This window comes from Nipponia nippon, unplaced genomic scaffold, assembly GCF_047370975.1.
Source record: "Nipponia nippon isolate SJK-2023a ecotype South Korea unplaced genomic scaffold, ASM4737097v1 scaffold_5, whole genome shotgun sequence".
Classification (NCBI taxonomy): domain Eukaryota; kingdom Metazoa; phylum Chordata; class Aves; order Pelecaniformes; family Threskiornithidae; genus Nipponia; species Nipponia nippon.
Genome location: NW_028262369.1, coordinates 34222620 through 34243288, shown reverse-complemented (window position 1 = coordinate 34243288; position 20669 = coordinate 34222620). Strand labels below are relative to the sequence as shown.

At 37.2% G+C, this 20669-nt stretch overlaps 1 long non-coding RNA gene across 1 annotated transcript; it reads right to left on the bottom strand.

Annotated features, from left to right (window-relative positions):
- Positions 1 to 1550: 1550 nt before the first annotated feature.
- Positions 1551 to 20494, bottom strand: LOC148052125 (uncharacterized). Its single transcript, XR_015699073.1, has 5 exons — positions 20437 to 20494; positions 20096 to 20179; positions 19230 to 19373; positions 15818 to 15888; positions 1551 to 1674 (listed from the first exon to the last, which is right to left on the bottom strand). It is a non-coding gene; the product is annotated as an uncharacterized LOC148052125 (long non-coding RNA).
- Between the last annotated feature and the right edge of the window lie 175 nt (positions 20495 to 20669).

The following is a 20669-nucleotide window of genomic DNA, read 5'->3' as shown; positions in this document are numbered from 1 at the left end:
AAAAAGAACTAGAACATCTAGAGTTTCTAGCTGCCTCTCAGAATGACCAGTTGTGCAATTTTTCTACCATGCAAATAATTTTTTTATTTTGTGCCTCTGTTCCAAAGTTGTAACATTCCCACATAATATTTGTGACAGATCTGATGGGTTTCATTAGCTTTGTGTTCTCATGCTCTGAAAAGTTTAGAGAGTTAGACTTGAACAACAGAGATAAGGCACAAGAGCAACAGGCTCTATCCATACCCAGCAAGAGCAGGATGCAGCAGTAAATGGAGCTCTTTTGCGGCCATGAAGAAGTACAGACCAATTAAAAGGAAATTGTAACTTCAAACTGAGCTACACTTTTCCTTTGCACATCTCTTGCCATGAAAAGAACGAGTGTAGCTTGGGACCTTGCCATTCTGTCACCCTCTAGGAAGAAAAAAAAAAGGCACAAAATTATGTAAAGGTAATTCAAATATCAGGTGCAGGACTGAGAAAGAGCATGGTGATATTCCAAAGAAAGGCACTTGTAGCAGAGGAGAAGCCAGACTGCAGATCATTTGCTTTGCCTTGTGCTGCTCAGTTGCATGGCTTGTAACGGTAGAAGAATTCATTCCACCAGGCACGTGTCCTAGTACACGCAACTTCTCACAATATCCTCACTGCACCCACCTGAGGAATAAGAAACAACTTACTTGAACATGGAACAATTGTAAATTAACATATAGTAGCCAAGCACAGCAGTAACACACTATCTGTTTCCCTGTCTCAGTTACAGAATTCCTGAGGGCAAGCAAAATAGCTTACAGCTGATGGAGGTCTGAAGGCTGCATATGAATCATTCCCTGTCTCTTGAGCGTCCTGAGTCATCTTCATTGTGAACAAAACAATGTTATTTATTTATTGCGCACCACTGTAGCATCTGGGTGCCATGCAGGGTCTAAAATCAATATGCTGGCAGGCAGAGCAGTACAGCACAGGCTCTAGACTATGTCAGATGGTTGTTAGATGTCATTGTTGTTAGCACCAGATTTTTTTGCTTTGCTTTGTCTTTTCCTTCTGCTGCTGTCACTCTGGCAGTTACAGTAAGTTGTTGAATTTGTCCTTGCTTTCCCATTGTTTGAGATTCTGGATGAAGTCGGTGACTATGCAGAGCTGAGAGCTCAGCCTTGCAGATAAGCAAAAAGCAAGAGCTGGGGAAAATGGTATGGGATTTGTTGGTAACATAGCTCCAAATGCTGTCATGTTATCAGCTACCATTTTCATAGCATCAAAGCCAGTTTCTAGTTTCTGTTGTTTCTAGTGTATCATTCACATGTATTTTAATGGAAAGTGAGTTTTCAGACAGTGATTTCCAATGCATTTACCTTTCACCAGATAAACCCGTTATGCATTTAGTCATTCACATGATTATGTGAGTAGTTAGAGAGCTGCTTTTTCTCTAAACAAATCTTTCTGCATTTCCTTTGGCAATGATTCTCTCCTCCATAAACAAAGAAAACCATGTAGAGAACATTTTACTTTACTAAAAAAGGGAACACACCATACCAAGAATGGATTTCAGGACTTTTTCCCAACTTGACATCTTATTAATTTTTATTTGTTGGATTTAATCTTCTCAGCCTTCAGATTTCAAGTCAGTTGAGATATATACTTCAAGGTAGAGATGTCTTTAAAAAACGTGCTAAGTATCTGTAAAAAACAGGCAGGACAGAACAATAGGACAGTAACCTTTACAACATTTCTAATAGTTCTTGCTTCTAGCAAGTCTGAAACTTAATAATCTCACCAACTTTCAGTAGCTCTCATACTTGGGATATCTGAATTTTGGAGTGCTCTACATGAATATTTACGATTTGTTTCCAGAACTGCTCAATCCTGCTGAGTTTAATGGAAATCCCTAAGTATTACATTCAAACATGTCAACAGATATCCCAGTTAATCACACATACACACATTAAAAAACTCAATACACTCCATACTGGAGGACACTCAAAAAATTTGGACATAAAATCATCCAGTCCTCAGAACAGACACTGACAACCCACAAGTATGAGGCCGTTGGAAATGCTATATATGCAAGTAATGATTCTCCACATAGAAAGTGCAAGAAATCTTACTGACTATTCTCTGTGATTTTGAAGCCTGGAAATCAAGCAACTATTTAAAATCGTTGAGCAAAACCAACATTTCAACAACAAAAGAAATAATCCTGTGAGATTCACAACGGGAATTTTTTGCATTTTTTCTTTTAATTTTCTTTTCTCCTTACTTCCTTGCTTTAAACAGCATGGCCCCCATTCTCATATGATTTATTACAAAAACCTAAGAGCCAAAGGGTTATTCTGGTTATCTTGGTTAAGAGCTTTAAAAGGGCACCCAGAAAAATCACAGCTGGAGGAGCCCTGAAATTCCTGTGGAGAAACGGCAGCAATTTGGAAAGGGACTGCATTGGCAGATAGCTCCACTAAATCTCTAATTTCTGTTCCCCCATGAATACATCATTGTTTAACTTCTCCCACAGAGGGGAGTACAGGGCCCTAGTTGTAGGATTTAATTATTTTAACAATGGCTTCTCTCTGCATTTAATTACATTAGCACACAAAATATACTATCACCTGAAGCAACTGTCACCTTATCTGTTGGTCCTAAAGGCAATGTAGGGATAACTGGTTGGAAATAAATTTTTCTGTAACAAGCTATTAGGCAAGGACGTGAGAGAGAGAGATTTCTCAAGAATACAGTTACATTATACAGTCTCTTCCATCCTTTCATCAATGTGTCTCACAGGAAGGTAAAATGATACATAGAAAGCACATCAAATGAATATAATTTCAGAAGAGCCTTCTGACTTACAACCAGCTATTTCACGCAGTGAGTTCTCACTTATTGACAGGTATCAAAGCAAGGGATACCACTGTGACCCTAATGCCAGATGAGTAATGTCAGCAAGAAGAGCTTTGTCAGTATGTCAAAAAATTAAGCCATTCAAACTTCCATCAAGGGAGATAGAGGGGAAAAAATTCTCTGATCTTGTTGCTTTAGATGCAACCACTCCATGTTCCTGCACTCCAAAGGTTGTCTAAGGAACTGGGGGAAATGGAACAAGTTAGAAAGCATGGTAACAGAATATGTATTTAAAGAAAGAATAAGCTACATTTTCCTTAATGATTCCCACCAACTCTATCAGCATTCCCTTTCTACACACAGCAGAGCATTGCTCCTCTGCACATCTCCATCCACCAGCTCCCCCCGGGTGCTTGCAACTTGGATCAGCAGTGACCAACACAGTTCAAGGGCTTCTCTGCAGCTGGTAGATCCAGTTCGCAGGGGGCTGCATGGATTGGTGCTACCACATCATCCAGTTTCAAAGTTCATTAAGGAGCTGTGCAGACACAAAATCCCTAGAATAATCTCACTTCTGCTGCTCTCTCATCCATTATATCTCAGGCTGAAGTGGGTCTAAACCACTCCTCCCCCAGTACAAAAAAAAAAAAAAAAAAATCAAACATGCTTAGGGTCCTTCTGCAGAATCTGACCGTTCCAAAATGACTACTTCATCATCTCCTTCAGCCTCTGTAGTGCTCCAAGGGAACATTATCCTCAAAATCCAAGTACATTAGATGATCCCACCAGAGGACTCTGCCTAGGCATGCACAGCTCACCATGGCTATGCCTTGCTGCCAGCCATTAACACTGGTAGCGCATACAACACAGCTGTAGTAAGGTTTAAGGTCAGTCCTTGAAACCTACCATGAAGACAGGATCCAAAATCAGCCAGCCATCCTGGGCAAACTTCAGCTCCTTGCATGTGGTGGGTAGATTGTCAGAGGCAAAGGAAAAGCTCAGGATGAACACCTAATATCTGAGCAGCAGTAAAGAATTACTTCCTGGATGACCTCTCATCCAGACCTCTCTCTGCAAGGGCTGCCCTCTGTGCTCCTGCAAAGTCAACTATTACCCACAGTTCAAGCCAGAGGCAAGAATTTACACAGCCAATTTCTTTGCAGCCTTTCAGCTATGATTCAATGCCTCCTAACTGAGACATATGCCCAATATATGCCTGATACTTTGGACCAAACAACAACTGGCCAGAAAGCTTTCTGACCACAATTCACAATTCAGTTTAAAGGCGGTCTTGCAATGGAAGTTTAACTTATAGCTATGCTTTGCCCTTTTAAATAGGAAGAAGACTGAATTCTCTCCCATTCAAACCACCAGCAAAATTCAGAAGAAATCTGACAGATTAGATATTGTTTGCTGGACTGCCATTTTTCTCCTCTTTAATACACCTTGAATTTTTTCTTGACTATTTTCACATCATATTTTGAGTATAAAAACACCACAGTGCACAGAAAAAATTTACAGATACTACAATTTAAATTTATCTTTTCAGTTATTATAGTTTCAGAGCTATATCACACTCTATTATACACACAGCAGCAGACAAAAATTGAACCCACTGATTCTGTGTAGTCTTCAGCCACCTAAAAAAAGTAGATGACTTGAACCAACAATTCAAAATTTATTTTCCATTTGGTTTCAAGTTCAGGTTAAGGAAACCTCCTTTTAGGAACATCGCAAAGTAAATTTTATTCTTTCTGGGAAAAGAACTTCCTGTGCATGTTAAAATATGCCAAACCTCTAGCAACTCATATATCCTGTTCCCACCATGTGGGAAAATTTTTCCTTACTGTCATTTAGGAAAGTATTTTCTTTCAATTGTTTAATTATATTCAGAGGAACCACATTTTGGCAATTTTAATTCCTTGATTTCTGGAGCAATTTCTCATAGGGCATACCAAAAAAATGAAAATTTAAAATACTGTAAAGCACACCATTACCTGACAGAAGTTAATGCATAATAAAGGGAAAGAATTGCTGCTGCGCATGCGTATAAGTGAACTCAACCAAAGGCACAGATAGGGAAGTTAATGTAATGAGACATTATTAAAAAAGGCAGATGATCCTCAAGAGCTTAAAGACAATTGGTGGCTCTTACTGATCTGAGGTGACTCTTCAAATGAAGCTTTCCAGGGCAGTTTCTTGGTGAAAAATTTCATATGGCCAGAGAAGGTAAGGCTTTCATGCCAATTGGTGGAGATAAATCAAAGATTGACCAGAAAAGTAATTTTGCAATCATACGAAACATGCTAAAGTATCCTAAGAAGAGACAAAACAATTATATTCTGCAGAACAGTATTTTAATGTTTTGGGTTGATCTAAAATTTTCAGTTTCGTTTTTATCTATTTATACTTGGTAATACATTCTATTCCTCTTAACTGACAAAAACAAATCTAGAATTTCCATTTCAAAAACGTTAAAAAAGGTGGCAAGCAGCTACATTTCAAACTGAGTGTGCCACTGGATTTTTAACTGAATGTAAATAAATGCAAAAATACCTCATTATCTGCATCTCTGAATAGAGCATGCAGTTTCTGGGATTGCATATGTATGGTAACTGCATGCAGAAATGATCAAAGAGCTAAACAGCTCTACAGTAGGGTGCTCAATTACTCACTGAAAAAGCGTGATGTAAATTGGGCTGCATGAGCCACAAGTGCCAAGAGCTTGGCTCAGACCACATCTCCTGTTCAGGCACTGTTTGTACTGAAACATAATTAGTTTGTTATATTGTTCATCTTCTAAACACTGTGTGTCCGTTACAGAGTTATGCCCTCTACACTCAATGTTCTCTTATCTGTTGTGCTCTTGTTCTTTATTACCGAGTCCTGAGCACTCTATTCCATCTGTCAACACCAAATATTATTTGTGTTATGTAAACCATAAAAGCAGGTTCAGTCCTTTCTGCATTCACTGTCTGTATTCACCTCGTGATCTATGGATCCACTCAGAAGTGAATTACTGCTGAATAGGTTAGTGGTTTGTGCTATAGCACCTATGCTACCTTTCAGGGTATCTGGATGGATATCTCAGTGTGTAATTTGCATATGTTATGACAAATTATGTAAGATAAATACTTTTCTTTAAAAAGAAATATAAAGGAAGGGTATTCAAATGAAAAAAAAAAGAATATAAACAGGCTATTTCTATTTTAGCCATTACTGGACAAATAAAAAAATTTAAGCATGTGGTTCTGAAAATGTTTTATACATACATAGAATTTTAGTATTTTATGTAAGATGTCATGTTATTATAGGATGTAACTTTAAATTGCTTAGAAAGTTTAAAACTTTTTTTAAAAAAAAATCACTGAGTAATTTCAATATTATTGTGCTTTGCTTTTATATGAAAAAGACAAAAAGTTTGACATAGTAACACATTAAAAACTTGATGGACAGCTTAGTAATGAGAAGGAAAGCATACTTAGGAGTTTGTAATTCTTCATCATCTTTAATACTATAGATCTGAAGGTGCCAGATCACCTAAAACAAAACCTCAGCAAACAAAATAGAGTAGTGCGTATGGAAAAAAAAGTAATGCAAGGTCACATTTCCACTTGATTTGTTCAGAACATCTTTAAAATCACTTGACTTCCAGTTAATAAGAGTAGGCGGTGTATGGTCAATTACTTGCACAGAAACTAAGTAGATTAACATTGGCAGTATTTGATTGTGAAATCAAATCATGAAATCAAGTCATGAATCAAGTCATGAAATAGCATTAACCCTTGTTATGTGTTCTTAAAGAAGAACAGTGGAAAAACAGATAGTTTAGAAACAATGCAAATGACAGACAGAACTCAGACAAAAATTTCAGTAGTGCACTATCAGCCTTTATAATACAAGGGCTGTGCTATCTGGGAAGAGTAACTAGTATTAGAAAGAAGCAGTAAGTTAACATATACATCCCTATATAAGGCTGTTCTGCAGCATCTGTTTAGATATCTGTAAACGAAAGCCAAATAGTCGTGAAAAGTTGCTGCAAGTATATTTACAAAGTTTGCCTGGAGCTGGTTCCTCAGTAACTGACGTGACAAAGGCAACTAAGAAAGCAATGAAAAAGGCAACGAATGCATTTAGAAAGTGTATTAAAATTATTAATTAAAAACCTGAGGCTTCGCTGTACATTTCCTAATTCAATCAGAAGAATTTATAATAAAGAGCAATTTTCTGTATTACCATTCCCTGGCAGTTAAATGTTGCAAATAACACTGTGATACTGTTGTCCATCCTCTGCTTCATTTTTCATTATTGTTTCGGTTTAAACACACAAGTCATTACTATATGCAGTAATAATAAAACGATGTCTCTAAATTGTAAGATAAGTTTTCCTTTAATAGAAAAATTCCATCTTCAATTCTAGCAAACCACACTACGAAGGCCAGCTGCCCTGCAGCACTGTCTCCAGCCAATCAGCACACTTGCTCTTACTCGTGCTTGGTGGTTATTGATTAAGCTTTTTTTTTAATCTGGTTAAAAGACTGCTCCAGCACTCAGCAGGCATCCCCCCAAACACACTTCTGTTAGAAGAAAGGGACCAAGCTTTGCTTTTTGTGCTAATCTTCTTCCACCACCATGTCACAGTGTCCAGGTTGTTCTAAGATCAGTGTGCACCAGTTCTCCCTCTCTCCACTGACGGAGGCTGCTGCACTGCACCACCAAGCCCTTTCTCAGGGCTAGCTCCCCAAATTCTGGCACTACCTTGGCACAAGTGAGTACAGCAAACCAGTGCTGACTACTACAGTGGCCAGAAAATTAGACACAGCCCAGATGAATATACCTGAGACGCCTGCAAAGATAGCTACATGCAGAAAAGAATAAATCTACAGCTGAGGACCCAGAGGACGACCTGTACTAACAGTATCCTGTGACTCCCAGCTCCCAGTACTGTTAGGACCAGTATGGTATATCTGACAGGATGCCTACATCATTATACTGCACTGCCGGCCACTCTCAATCTACAAGGACTTCTCCCTCACAAGTACCAACTCACAGCCAAACATTTTGATTTGGACAGATCTTCGAAAGGAATTAAATCCAGAGACTATGCAGGATGAACAATTACAGATTTCTTGGCTAGTCACACTATTCCACATCCAGGAATTCTCAGCAGGAATAGATGATTTAAAGCAGTGTTTTCATGAATAACACTGAACACAACAAGGAAAGCAAAACAAAACCATAAGATGGGTAGAAATCCTTTACTAGCTTAAAAATGCCTGTGTCCCCAATTGATCGGTTAAGGCTTCTTTTTCTTAGCTTCTGGTGTATTTTTAAATGACAAGACATCAGTCTTTGTGTCATAAGCAGGATTGTCAGCAGGAGAAGCCAACCTCAGATTCATTCTTTTAATCACTTTTGGACAGAGTACATTTCTGTAGCATGTTCTAACAGCTTTGAGTACAGCTGGGTAAATGCCAGGATGCTTGGTAATGAAAATTAATTTCATACTGTATTCTGTACTTATAGCGTCATTTCACTTGGAGAAAATGTTTTCAATGAAGATATCAACTTCTGCAGAATCTTTTCTAACACAATTTCAGCAACTGCATTTCAGTGGTTTGTTATGGGCTCGAGTTGTTCTTTCTTGACTTGAGGAGATATGATCTCTTCTAGCTTTCAGTGCTGGACTATGGAAAGTGCTCAGACCATTTTTTTCCAGAAAGGCGTAACTTCAGCCCAAATGAGCTAAGCAAATTGCGGACATAAATTTCTTCACTTGCACCAACTCATGCAGCACTTACCTCTAATCATGCCAGAGAAGAAAAGCAGTGCAAATGCAGAGAGCTGAGCAGCATAGTTGGCGCTGCACCAAACCATTATAGAATCAGCCTAGTGGAGAAGCTAAAGGTGGGCTTATACTTTATTTCAGATCCAGCCAGACCAGTATGAGAGACAATTACCCCAGCTGCCTGTTGGGGCACTGGGTTCTGCAGTGAAAGAGAAGCTTGCCTCCGGGTGCTCCGTGATTAGCGTCAAGCAAAATCAGCAGTGGTTAGAGTTATCTTGGCACGTTTGCTTTAAGAAGAGAGCAATCACATTACCTGTGTGACTGGCAGAGAAGTCGAATCAAGAATGATGAGTTAGGGGCCAGAGAGTTCTTTCATTGGCCCAGCTGGACCAAGAAAAGAAGATTGTCTTAAGCAGTAGAGATGCCCTTGATCCTTTCAGCAGTGTTCCTTTTGAGTTAGACGGATCATAAATCTCATTTAAACTCAACATTTACAACTTTACCACTATTCAAACTGAAGGATGAAATCCCCTGCCTGAAGTCAAGTAGCAGGCTGCACATGTATCACAAGGGGAACTAGGGTTCAACAAGCAGATGACGCTGTGTCAGCCCTGGAAATTGCATTTGTTCTACCTGTGACAAATATGGAATTAGTGAAGTAGCAATGGACAACCAACCATATATAAATACATTTATAATATATGTAAATATGTTACAAATATTTATGTGTGCACAGTTATTATTTTGATAACACATTTTTTTATCATAAATATCCTTTTTTAAAAATGTCTTTTGGGCCAACTTTCAAATACTGTTGTATGGTAAATAACTCATCATTTCTTTTTATCAACCATATTAATTTTAATTTATTTTTATAAATAGCTCTCTAATATATTACTAACTTACTATTTAGCTGGTAATAAGAAAACACTGTGTTCTGCAGCCCTTTCCCACAGAGTAAAATGGACTTTAAATATGAAAAAATAGTTGAAAATAGTGAATGCGAGCCAAGAAAAATATTACTGCTATGGAGAGAAATACAGACTTATCATTTTGCTTTTTAAAATCCTTTTTTTCAAACTTAAAATATATTGGAAAAAGGGAATATGCTAAACTAATCAAGAATTCACAGTGAGATACCAAATGACAGAAGCAATTCTTTCTATTCCCAGAAGGGACTGGTTATTAGACAAAACTGGATGTAGAAAGAAATTTAGGCGGGACATACAGCAGGAGAATTGATGTGCATTTAAAACAAAGTTTGGGGGTAGATTATATTTTCAAAAAGAGGAAGAATAATTCATCTTCTCATTTATTCTTTGCTAAGAATTAGGGTAATCTGAGTAATAGCTACACATTTTTAGTAAAAGCAAAGAATAGGTATTCTGTGCGAAAGGGACAATGTCCTAGAGACTTTTGTACCATGGGTGACAGCATTAAAAAAAATTGCCCAAGCCTGCGGTTGCAAAGCAAACTTCCAAAATGCAAATAATAATGCAGACCTGAAACAATGATCCAGGACCAGTTCCTCATATAAGTCTCAGAGAAATTATTTCTTTCTTGCGAGTAAAACATACATAAAAGGAGAGGAACAACCCCTTTATGTTTGTCTGTCCTGCCTACTGTGACTAGAATCCCACAGTGGTGTCAAGAGTAGAGAGAGCTCAGTCTGTTTGGAGCAGAAGAGTACCGTTGGTTTTACTATTTCAAAGTTGTTCCGTGGTCAGAGCAGTAGAAAATTGCATTGTCCCTACCTGTCATGTGTTTATAGGGAGTCTAGAACTGGGAATCAGGGGGGTTTTGGCCTAATACCTCAAATCACAAAAGCATAACCCTTTCAATTCAGTTGGTGACTTGTACCTTTTATCATGGCAAGTGAGTGCCTGTCTTTGCTTGAAACTTTAAGTGATAAACATAGTTTTAAGCATATTTCAAAATGGTAGAAACAAGATGGAGTGCTATGATGATTATGGAAAAAAGCCACTGACTGGATCTTCAGTGACACATTATAGCAAAAACGGGCATCACACAATCATTCCAAAATATTAGCATAAAACCCACACAGCAATGAAATATAATTCAAGCCATGTGAAATCACAGGAACAAACCACAATAGATCATACACCATATAAAAAAATTCAAACCATTCTATTGGCTTCATCACTACTCAGAAAAACATAGCTGACTTTCTTAGAGTTGCTCAACCTAACTGTCACGTCCCTGAAGATGTAGCCACAGACATCAACATGGGCTGGCAACTCTTAGACAACATAAGCTCTCCAAGAGTAGTGAATCCATAACCTCGGTACTGACACATGGCAAGACATGGGTTACCACATCTCTGCTCTTCTTTTGTAAGCCACGTTAATTAGATTAAACTACTTTGTGTACACAAAGTCCTTTTTACCTCACACCATTGTTTCACTGGGTGGACAGCTCCTCAGACCGATTATCTGTGGTTACACTGCTTGAAACAGTCACACCATTGGGTACTCCTTCCTTTTTGCCTGTAACAGATCCCAGGTATACTCCTGGTATTATTAACATTACCCCTGCTATCAACCACAAGGAGGACAGCGTTTGGAGGATGAGTAAGGACAGCGGAAAATGACCAAGTTGTTTACTGTTGTATCTTAACAAGGACTTGTTGGCTCTATTGTGGTTGTAAAAAAAGATAATTGCCTGGTCCAAACATGAGATGTCACTATTTTATTTTATTTTATGCACAAGCTGTGGATGCCAGCAAATCAAAAAGGTTTGCAGTCCCCAACCAGACCTACCATCTGATCAGAGCAGCCTAGTCCTTCTGGACAACTTCACAACACTTAGCACGAAGACAACAAAAGGAATTTACACGCCACATTTTGGTCATATTAACAGGTCTTTTAAGTACAGATTCAGCTTCCGCCTGCAAATGATATTCTGGAAATGGAACATGTGTAGTTTTACCACTTTATAATGTCTCTGGGAGAAGGATGATAATAGAGACATTTGCTTTGCACAGATGCCACCTCCTGTAACAGAAGGACAATGATGGGATGGGAATCACTAGGCTAATATATGTTCCATGAAGTCCATTAACAGCTAAACGGCTACCAGTGCAGGCATCTTTAGGAGGCACTGCACTGGTTTCTGGAATGGGTCCTAATGTCCACACATAGCTTTATTAACAAATGGAGCCACATATAAACTGTGGAGTGAGTTCAACAACTGAGAACACTGTCCCCAGAGTAACATGAAATATTATATACTTCAGCTTTCTAGCAATATCATTCAACATTTCTTACTTTCCTCACCTTTGCAGTTGATTCTTTTAATCTCCGGACAATTTGCCTGTCTAGGTAAAAACCAGATTACATCTCACTTCCACATTAGGTTCCCATCCCCTATCTGAAGGAAAGTATTCATCTCTAATTTGAAAACACAAATATTTCTCTTAGTATTTAAAACTTTTAGAGAAACATCTGCCTTTGATGCCTGAAAATTCATGTTATATAGCACAGTGCCCACCTTTTCCCAACAAAGATGAAGTTGTCCAAAAAGAAACCCTGCAAAACTGACGCTTAGAAAATACCCAATAATATTAACTTCTCCAGCAACTGGGTCAATGAGTTGCAGAAAAATAATGCTTTCTTAAGGTCATAAACTTCAGCACATTCCCAGCAATCACTCTGGGAGGCACTGTGACTCAGAGACGCGCCTAGGACACAAATCACTTCCTTGGCTTCCTTTTGCTCAGGCACGTGGCCATTTACTTTTAACCCATCACTGTAATCCTGCATTTTCTCAGTTCTTTGGTCCATGAATTAAAAAGCAGGGGTCAACTCAGATCACATCCTTGACAGGCAGCTGTGTTCTTTAGCCCACACATCATCACCTTATTAAAGAGTTAATAGTATAAATACTAAATCTTATCAAGAGCCCACTGAATTTAACAAGACTGTAGCTTTTGGTTTATCTGGATCTTGGGTGCAACTCCGAGATCTGTGGAACTCCCCAGTACAGTAACTCAGTACTACACGTGGGAAAATATAAAGTCAGTGCAATTACTGCGGGGTCCCAAAATCAATGAGTAAGTCCTTTCAGGAAGAAGCAATGCTATGGCAGCTGTTCCACAACCCAGGGTGGGATTGGTTCTGTAAGGCTAATAGAGGTTAAACACACTAAAAACCTCACTTGCTCATTAAAATAAGCATCTGTTACTGGGAACTCTAACAGCAAGTAGAAAAATCATGTATCGTTTCCACACAGAGACTTTTCAGAGCAGATGAAAAATCATGGAGTTCATACTCTTTCTACTTCTACTCTTACACAGCAGTACTCTACAATACTTTCCCATATCTGGGAAAATCCATACCTACTATAGCAACAGAGACATATCTTGTGATTCTTGCTGTCCTCATAGATTTTCTTTCTTTTGTCTCTGACAAAAGGCATTTTTTGACCAATATGAACAATGACTTAAATGATTCGGTCAGCTGATTTTCCACCATTTCAATTTCTTTCCTCATACCAGTGAATGAAAACTGGTGTTGTTCCTTTTCAGAGGTTCATACAATTTTTCTGTTTCCCAGTGTAAGTTAGGCAGTAGGTTATGTAACACGAATTCACATTTCAGAGAGAATACAGTCAGAAATTTGAAATGCAAGATAAGAACACCAGATCAAACTATAAGGTACTACACAGCTTTAGTGAGCTGTACACAGTTTAGATATGTACACAGCAAACCCTAAATAATTCTGAACTGGGTCCAGATTCATTTCCCTATTTTGCAAGCCAAGAAGATCTTTTCAACAATTGTGATCTGACTTTGGAGATAATTAAAAATGTCCACCTTCTTGCTTCATTAAAAACATTTTGACACAGATTTTCATACTAAAATATGAATAGTATTCTCATGTCATGTTAGACATTCAAGCCAGCATTAAAGTCTCCAACCAAAATCTCTGCATTCCCAACAGATTAAACTCCATTATGTTGCAAAGTCTTTGTAATGAAATTTTATTGAATAATTCTACTGTTTGCCAATTATCAGCATTTCCTGTAAGCATGTTGTTTGTGTCTACTGAAACTCCCTCAGTGTAGACCATATCCTGTAGCCAGGCATCTCCACCTGAAATTCCAGTTAGAAAAAAATAAAATAAAATAAAGAGTTTACAGATCTGGATTCTGACAGACCGAGGACAGAAACTGTGGGGACTCTGGAAAGTTTTTGACCAGCTGCTTTCTTTCTCAGACCAAGGAAGTTCCAAATCTCCATTTCCTGTTGTCAGTGGATCACTCCTGCCATTATTTCAATGAACACATCCTACGTGACTATTGGAAATACTGTATGCCAGGTTTCCTAAGTAATTCCTGAAGCTTCATTCTCATTTCTTCCTCAGTCCCTCCCTTTTCTCATAGTAAGGGAAGTGCTTAGCCTCTTTTGGGTTATGATTCATATTGCATGTTGCAATAACTTCTTTTTTTCTTTTTTCTAAATATAATGGCCCCTTGAATCCATAGTCAAAATATACCTTATCACTGGTCTAAAGCATTCCCCACAAAAGCCAAGTATGGTCTCTTACAACTTCCTACTACTGCATTTTGCCATCAAATTCATTAATGATTCAACAATGATTTCTGTGGCACTCCTTGAATTACGTCCTCTCCCCTCTTTTCTTCTTCAGAATGCCTCATTCTATGCAAAATTTAGAGACCCTACATTTCCCCCTCCTTGACACCTTTGATGCGGTGAACAATGGAAAAAGTCCTTTATGGAAGGCTTGTCACCGCTTGTATTTCATAGCTTGATCTTCTCTTGTTTCTGCTCTTCCTTTTGTTCCATCAATTCCTCTTTCCATAGATCTTTCATATTTCAGACCCTTTTGATTTGAGATCTTGGCAAATCATTCAAACTCCAAGCTGGTAACTTCTCTTCCCGCCTCCTGTCCTGCCCCCACCCCAATTCTGTGCTAACAGTAACAGCAGAATAAAGCAACCAGGTAACATGCTAATGTTAAGAATATAATTAAAAGCCATTAAGACGTTTTGGTTGGCTTTCTTCCCAGTTTTTAACAGTAAATCAGTACATTTTAAACATGAAAATAATATATTACCAGTTTTCAAGAGAAGTGCTTAGCTAAAATAAAACCATAGCCACAAGGATATTAGCACAACAATTTGACTATGCACAACATATTTGTTATTCACAAAATTGTCGTACCATAAAAGACACAGTGGATGAATAACACAAGAAATTCTAATATCTTCTGTATGGTAACACAGGTACTAAGAATTATTTGATCATTGTGTATAATAAAAGTATAATATATTACACATCTTTATTTTTTTTCTAAAGATTTTTTTTTAACTGTTGAAAAACTGACTTAGACTAGAAAATGAAGACAGCATCACATTAAGATGTAAGCACAGAGCATTCTTAGTTGTATTAATACTTATCATCTTACGACAGTGCTTTGAAACTTAAATTTTGGCAGAGCTCTCTGACTACTTTGATACCAATAAATAAACAGGTCAGGGAAGAGCATTAAGCCCTCACCCACAACCACTCATGCTGTTAAATTCCTAGCATGCCCCCTGGCAGAGTTTTGACCTTCACAAATTAACCCCTTCCCAGGCAGCGCCTGAGTGAAAGACCAGACACAGCCCATGTTGGGGACCACTCCCAAAATGCAATTTGGATGCTGCCACCCTGTTTTGAGAAGGAAGTCAAATTAAACACATGACATGATCTGTGCCACTCCAGTTGGTCTCAGAGAATGGCCTAATTTTCCTTTTTGGAAAGACAGTCTATTGTAGTAGGTAAGATACATGCATAGACCAAGAGACCACCAGGAGAGTTTACAACTTAAATACAGAAACCTCAGAATTAATTAGAAAGAAGCATAACCATCCATTTTAATGATCTCCTAATTTCTGGTCCAAGGTTTTAATGGCAGAGCCATCTTCTTTGATTTGTCTAATACTTCCCATTGTTTGCAACTCTGCCAACGTACAAGATTTTCCTATTTCTATGTTTGACTCGGACTTTTATATTATTTATGTATATCTACATGCCTATATACACACACATATGCATATATTTCCTTTATACATAATATATTTGTGCTTGATCCTACCAAGCACAAATAAAAAAAAAACAATCCATGAAATCAAGGTTATTGCAAAACATCATTGAAATAAATAGAGGTACGATACCTGGAACTAAATCTCATACTTCGTGTGAAATAGATTCAGCTGCGAGGGTTTGATTTTTGTTTTCTGTGCCACTGAAATACAAATAAAACAAAGTGCTGGAAATAGCTTCATCTCCTTTGATTGTACCTGTCATTAATACATTATTTAACAATTTTCAACTTTTTTTCAACATTAATGAGGACATCTTAGGTAAAAGGAGACAGGGAATACATAATCAGAAGACTCAACAGCTCCCCTCATATGAGATGAGCTGTAATTAAAGAATGTTATATACTAAATTGAACTAAATTTAAAGAGCAATATTCTATTGCCAAGACATTGATATACAAGGGATGGCTCTGAATTTGCAATTAGCCATTACCTTGCATATCTGCACAAGGAGAAACTCAGACACTAAGATCTATTTAATTTATTTTTGTAGGAAATTATTAAAATATGAATTTCCCTGTTGTTTAATCCACTCTAGGATATACCATTATTTAGATATGGCCCAGTTATTACCATGCCTGCCTCACAGCATCCCTTTTAAGTAATTTTTTAAGCTCACCAACCTTATATCATAGAATTATTTTAATGTGTGGTATTATTGTGGAAGTTTTGCCACGAAAAATAGCTATAATAGGACTGCTCTCCTCTATAGCCACAGAGGTAAACACATTTAGCAGAAGCCATGACCTTTAAACAGAAAAGCATAGCAATGGACATTTAACAAAACTAATCGTTAATTATTTAGCAACACAGGACTATCAAACTGAGTATGTAAATTTACACTATACTAATAGAGAATTATCAACATTTCAAATTTAGCAATACTATAAAAAAACCAATGTTATGAAAATAACTGATTTTTTTGTTCACTGGCTAAAGCAAAGAGAAAAAAGCTATTTTTCAGAATCAGTCTGATGATAAAAAATTATTTAGAGGTTAATCAAAACATTTAATTCTGTTCAGTGTTTCTTTTTCTTATGTTTAAGCCACTATTAAGCTTTGCAATTTTTCAAATAGTATGTCATTTCAAAAGTAATAAATACTGAAACATTTTGACACATCTTAGCTAGCGTTTCTTCCCACACACACTTGAAGAAAACTATTCATAACATTCAACCCCAAACCATAAATAACTGTGAAACTTACAAAACTGTGACAATTCAAAGAATCTGGGAAATTCCTGATAGGGCTGGAAAGTTAAATGGTGACATGGGTTTATTAACAGTGGAGAGTTTCAGAGAGAAGCTTCTAAATTGAAGGAGGCAGAGAAATTTTTAGGAGCAGTGACCTGTTCCTGTGTCTCCCACTACCAGGTGGTACCTTTACTACTAAACTATAATTTATGCTTCTTTGCTACATGAATCTCAATTTTTTTTTTTTTAAAATAGCTTATCTTTATAGAAAAACTAACTTTCTTAGAACTTTTTCCTCAGAAGCTGTTAGTTCAATTCCCTTTATTCAAGAGAAAGAACTAAACCTAGGTTTCTTATTTTTTTATTAGCTGCTTGGTGCTGTACTAAAGTACATTTTCAGTATCAGCAGTAGCAGGATGCACTGTACATACCCAGAAGAGGCAAGTCAGCAATTCAAACAGCATTTATATACTGTTTTTAAGGTAGCTGGCATTACAGAACAGCACTTTGTTGCAATCCTGCACAATCTTTGCATGCAGGATATTTTCAAACAAAGACTGTTATTAAGAAAGCCTCAGAAATTATGTTAGATTTCATCAGTTGAGAACTTCACTTGTATAGCTAGTTTATCTTGCATGATGTAATAATAATAGCCTTAAATTAAGTCAGAAGCAGGTTAAAGTGAAATATCAGACCATATGTGGAATATTGACAGAATATATTTATTACCACAGACTGGAATTCTATACAGCAGTATAGATTAAAATAGTACCTCTCTCAAAGATTAAAAATAACAGTGTGGTCATAAAACCTATGCAGGCAAGGAACAAGAGTCTTTGAATGAGTTACAGAAGGTAGCAACCGATGAATTTCACAGGAACTGCAAAAAAGTACACGATTTCAAACCACTATAATCACTGAAAGTAACGAAATAAAGAATTGCAACTATATTCTCTTCTAAAGCAAAATTGCCACATAGATCAGCGAAAACTTTCTCTAGGGAAAAACTTGAAGTACTGGAACAAATTGAGTACATATTTTTGAAAAGCTTGTTGAGAAAGCAAGAAGAAATTATTTGATATTTTCAAGGTACCAACAAAATCCTTACACAGAATTGTTTTGAAAGCTTCAAATTACTCCCCCCCCCCCCCTTTGCACAGTTCGCATAAGGACTTAGCAAAGTGAAGGCCATAATGACTAATTAAGTGAAGATGGAAGAATAAAAATAGGCCTCAAAAACCTTTTATTCCCCAGTCTAAATAGTATTTTAAATTAAGGAATCACATCCGAATTCAAGTGTTGTTAAGGTAAAGTGAGGGCATTCCCTTTAATAAGAGCTTTAAAATAAATTTGGCCCTGAAAAAGCATTGGGAAAGTAAATGGAATATTTCTGTGGAATCCAGGGTGCTGGAGTGTGAGTGCAGGGACAGCAGGCAGTCCTTTTATTTTCTTGATTCACAGGCAACTCCAGTGATGACTAACAAACACACTCATTTAGATTCTGTCCTAAAGAGTACAGTTATTTACATTGCTCTTTATCCACTCACTCCAACAAAAGCCATGGTAGAATTCCCACTTTAATACAGACAGACAGCTGCCCTGCATGTTGTCTCTCTTTTCCCTTTATGGCTTGACCTTCAAGAGAATCACTAGACTGCAAAAGGAGAGGCCAGCACAATAATTTGTAGTTAATAATTTTGTTCCAAATTCATATTCTTGACACAAAGCAGCAAAATGAAAGCTAAATGCCTGGCACTAATTTTCTGTTGAATACCCAGGAAATCTAACAAAGAAAAATGTAGTTCTCTGATATCTTGCTGACCTCTCCATATGTCTTCTCCAAGACTGAACCATTGCCACAAACCTGGGTAAATCCAAAGCTAAATAAGTGCAACCAATAATAAATTCAAGCAATAAAAGGGGACCATTCCCTCTCGATTCAACATGTATAGATATGAAAACAGGGGATTTACGTTTATGCGTTTGTTAAAGAAAAAACAAAAGAGAAAATCCTGCAAGGCTAAAACAAGGTGGTAGGATATGTAATGCAGAGAATCCACTTCTAACTTGCTGCTACTCATAGCCTAACCTCAAAATGAGCTCCAACTTTTATTTTACGCATGGCACAATTGTCTTGTGCAACTAATCTCTGTAAGGCATCATAAATATACAGAGATGAGTAAGGCACACCAGTACTTTAGTAAGGTACATGAAGTCAAAGTTTCAAGAACAGCCACTGCCAAAGAGAATAAAAAGATTTTCAAAGTCATCCCTAAGTCTTCAAGGCATACCTTGAATGAAATGTCCGATGTGCAGCTCTTGACTCTTACAGAATCTCAGCGTGATGAAACAATGATTCTTCATTTGCTTCAATAAGTCATTTTTTTTATTGAAGTCTCTCCTGCTTTTCCATTAAAATCCCCTTGGAAAAAAAACTGTAAGAGTGTTTACAAACTCACTTATCTTCAAGCTGTTAAAATCAGTTCCTTATATGCCTGAGGCTAAACACATACAAAATATTTGCAGGATTAGGGATTTAGAGAACTGCTGGATAGCTATAAAAATTGTTTTAGCACTTAGTGAAAAGTGAGCTTTAACAATAAGGTGAAAAGGAACATTCTAGATAATGGCTTGCTCTTTTGAAATAAGAGATGATAATTCCTACTATCATTTTATGAGGCAATGATCTGATTTTTGAGAGCATAGTCTTGACATTCTAAATCTGCATCATAAAGCCTCCCTGCTACAGCTGCGAATTTGCTTTCACTTCTTTTCCATTCCCGTGTTTTTTAAAAGAAAAGATTCTTACTTTACTGAAATGACTACAACATAAAAATGTTTAGCTATTAGACCATGCTACCAACAAGTCATTTTTTATCTTTTAATTTCTCCATGGAGCTGCAGTTTGATGGATGCAGAATTTTTCTCCTGGGACATTTCAGAAGTACCAGTGAAAAGAATTACTGAATTCTTCAGGGACTTAATAAACACTTTGTGAATTCAGTTTTTAAATGGTGACCTATCCAAACCATCTGCTCCAGCTGACACAAATGGCATCTTCTTGGTCTGGTTATGAACACTCAAAATTACATTTGAACTCATTATAATTGCCCAATATTTGAGCTGTAAAATTCATAGTCTCATCCTCATTACTTACCATGAACAAATTTTTCATCAATCCATTACTTTAAATGGATACAGCTCACATGCAGAGACATTTTAATCACGAACAGTTGTGAAACTATATACGCAGTAGACAAGTGCATAAATTAATAAAAGGTATTTGCACCAATTTAAAAAAAATAAATATCTGATAGCTTTGTATATACATTACATGCATATAGCTACAATTAAAACATACTTCTGTAGCCAATGCTTAAAAAAAAAAAAAAAAAAAAAACACACAACAAAAAAACAGTCAAGTATCTGTCTATGGAGCTAGTTAAAACAATTGAAGATATTTCCCCAAGCTAGTGTCCCAAGCTAGCACCTCCTGACCTGCAATAGCAGACTGGGTGAGCATTTCTTATCTGCTTCCCTGCAAAGACACCACAGCTTAAAAAACCTTCAGCTGAACTTTAAAGGCTGATGAAAGGAAATTTAAGCAAAGCCAACCAAATTGGTAACAGGTAACAGTAACAGGTGAGAAGCTTTCACATGATCCCCTTGTCGAGGTCCAGTTAATAAGTGTGGTGATCTCCATCTGGCCATTTTATACCACAGCAGATGCT